Here is a 3,320-nt window from a genome sequence, read left to right on the forward strand (position 1 = left end):
AAATTTTGGAAGGGCTACTCGCGGTGTGTAACCGTCTGGGGTGGCAGCCGAAATTTTGGAAGGGCTACTCGCGGTGTGTAACCGTCTTGGGTGGCAGCCGAAATTTTGGAAGGGATACTCGCGGTGTATGACCGTCTCAGATGGCAGCCGAAGTGTTTTTCTTTTCTTTATCTTCTTCCTTAAACCACGCGGTAAACAAAGCTCGATATCTCCAAAAACGCTCGCGAAGCCAATCAATAAAAAACAATAACATAAATTGTAATCGCATAAAATCATTTAAGTGGAACCCCGGCAGAGAATTTCGCGAGCGGGTAAAAAGGCCCAGCGCTACCGACGCAACGCAAAATTGCGACGAGCGGCAGCGCTCGCGCAAGACGAAGCGGAGCCGACCAAGCCCATTGACGCCACCTCCCCTCCGACATTAGGAGACGATTCCGGCAGCGACAATAGGATAAAAAACCCCACCAACATACATATAAATCAACAGCACGCGCACTCACACTTACCGACACCTTCGGAACACACACACACAGATACACATACACACGACGATTCGTGGTATGAAACTCCCTCTTATTCACCTGTAACTTCCGATCCTCCCGCAGAAAATCCCGCGGATCTGCAATCCGCCTCGACTCCTCCACCTCTCCCTCGCTCTCCTTCCCCCAACCATCAACATCCAGAATCGAACCCGTAGATGATGAATCCTCCGATTCGTCACGATCAACCACCCCTCTCCTCGATCCTAGATTTCAACACTTTCTCCGATTAGCCTCCACTTATAAAAAAGCAAATCCGGAAAGAATCCCCTTTGTCCTTGACCCTCTGACTACAGATCCTTCCGAAATCTTCCGGGTAATAACCACCACTCAAGCTAGAAAACTCCTCCCAGTTAAGTTCCCTTATATAGATGATATCCGCTTAGTTCCCGTCCATCATTTTTATACGATGTTCCCTCCAAGTTCCGCAAAAATCCAAGAAATAATAGAAATAGACCTTGAATAATTCCTATCCCACGAATCGCGGCGTTTCAAACCTGCTAGCAACACAATTACACTTGTAAAACCCCGCCGGAGGCCCCTCACACACGTATCGCGTCACGCATACACTCATATATATATGTATTCCCCTTCTCTAGCCTCCGAGCGATGACCCCCCTGTTTAATGTACAATTCGCGATATCACATTCATCTACACGAACACACACCTAAAATTGTAATACCATAAAATCAATAAATTAATATTATACGTAGCATAATTTATCCATTTAATTAAGACGACCTCTCATCATTCCACATCCTTGATTGATCGCACGGTCTCGTCCTTAGTCCGTGGAGTTAATTCTCCAGACTTGAGAAGAGACCAACGAGTGAGTGTTCGTAAGACAGAGTAAGATCGGCGTACGCCGTTGACCTGTCGACGAACGTAAGCAAACTCGCTCGACTCCGTTGCAGCGGGATCGCCAACCTGCTGTACGGAGATAGACAGAGAAACGACAGCTCTCTGTTACTCCACCATAGCCCGACCGTAACCGTGGGCCAGGACGTAACACAATTTATTATACATTTATGATAAAAAATTAATTTAGAAAACAAATAAAAAAATTTTTTTCGCGCCGGCAACACTTCCAATATAACATTTTTTAAGAAACTGTTTTGAAACTTGGTACAAAATAACTACAAACTGTATATTTTAAATTTATCATAAATTTATGATAAAAAATTACGTGAAAGTTTCGGCCAATAAGAGCCATACGCTGTTTGTCGCGTATTTTGTATATATACAGGGTGTCCGACAATTACTTTAAAATCTCTTGTAGGCAGGTAGAAGAAGTAAAACTGAGTCGAATAGTCCTGAACCATTTTTTTTCTATTACATATAATAAACAAATAATTATTGAATAAATCAAGCCAATCAGCGCCGACTTTTAGCCGATTGCACGTTAGTGAATTACGCGCCTGGTGTGCGTGAGCGCTCCGCGCGGCTCACTGACATGCGCCCGGCTAAAGATCGGCGATGATTGGCTTGATTTATTCAATTACTCTTTTATTGTATCTAATTGAAAAAAATGATTCAGGACTTTTTGACTCAGTTTTACTCCTTCCATCTGCCTACGAGACATTTTAAAGTAATTGTCGAATACCTTGTATATATTGTGACGGGCAACTTGCTTTAGGATCTTCTAGCAAAGTGCCGCACACCTTCGGCACGTTTTCGACGACGAGATTGAATTAAATTCCACTCACCAACCGAAATCCTTGGGCGCCAGACGTGAATCTTCACGCCGAACTTAATGATTTTACTCGCTACTAATTTTTAGCTTCTCTAAAAACCCTTTTATTAAATCAGCGTGATGGTACTTTATACTTGGCAGTTTAGTTAAACTACTTTAGTTTAACTTTATTTTAAACGGAGAGGCGTGGGCTCAGGAGGCGGTCATGTGATAAGGCAGAAAAACTTGTTTGTTAAATAACATTTAGATTCATTTTTAATAGTAAGTCTGTAGACGACTCTTGCCGACTAGAATGTAGATTGACAGTACAAGAAAAAAAATACAAAAAAATACAAGGTAAAAGTTCACTGCAGCGTGACTCTGATCGGCAGCTAATTTACAGAATGTAGTTTTTTTTTATTATAATGTCTCGCGACCGTGTGTCATTATATTAGTTTAACGCGCGAGGATGACCGCAAGATGAAATCTATACTCCGGAATGCGCTGCCGCACGCGTAAGACTGTAGATACGGCGACAATAGATGTGTGGCATAGATGCCAGATCGGGGACGCTTGCAGCATGCTGCAACAAGTGGAGGGGATACGCACACAAGCGAGCAGCCACTCATCGAAGCGCTGAGAGCACACGTACACGGCTGTTTGTCTGTGTGCGTTTTGTCTGTGTATCCCCTCTACTTGCGGAGCATGCTGCAAGCGTCCCCGATCTGGCATCTATGATGTGTGGTCTTTATTTAACACTAGTAAAACGATCACAGTAATACACGGCCGCGGTCCGTCGGCTACAAATTTTCGATAATATTCAATATTTTATAATCACGCACTCTATAAAGAATATAACGAACGGACAAAAGAGGCACAACAGAATACAAAAAAAAAAACAAAAACAAAAACATAACACGCACGGATGACGAGCAAAATAAGCCCGGACTGTTGCAACCGCGACTGATCGGGACGAGAGCAGCGGCAAATAAACGTCGATAATTACACAGCCACACAAAAAAAAAAAATTTCTTTGGCCTGGGGATCAGACCATGTTTATTATATGTTTTTGGGGTCGCTGAATCCGAATCCGAGGTCCATTAAACCC

Source organism: Pseudomyrmex gracilis, unplaced genomic scaffold (genome assembly GCF_002006095.1).
Source record: "Pseudomyrmex gracilis isolate BER0280 unplaced genomic scaffold, ASM200609v1 scaffold_293, whole genome shotgun sequence".
Lineage (NCBI taxonomy): Eukaryota > Metazoa > Arthropoda > Insecta > Hymenoptera > Formicidae > Pseudomyrmex > Pseudomyrmex gracilis.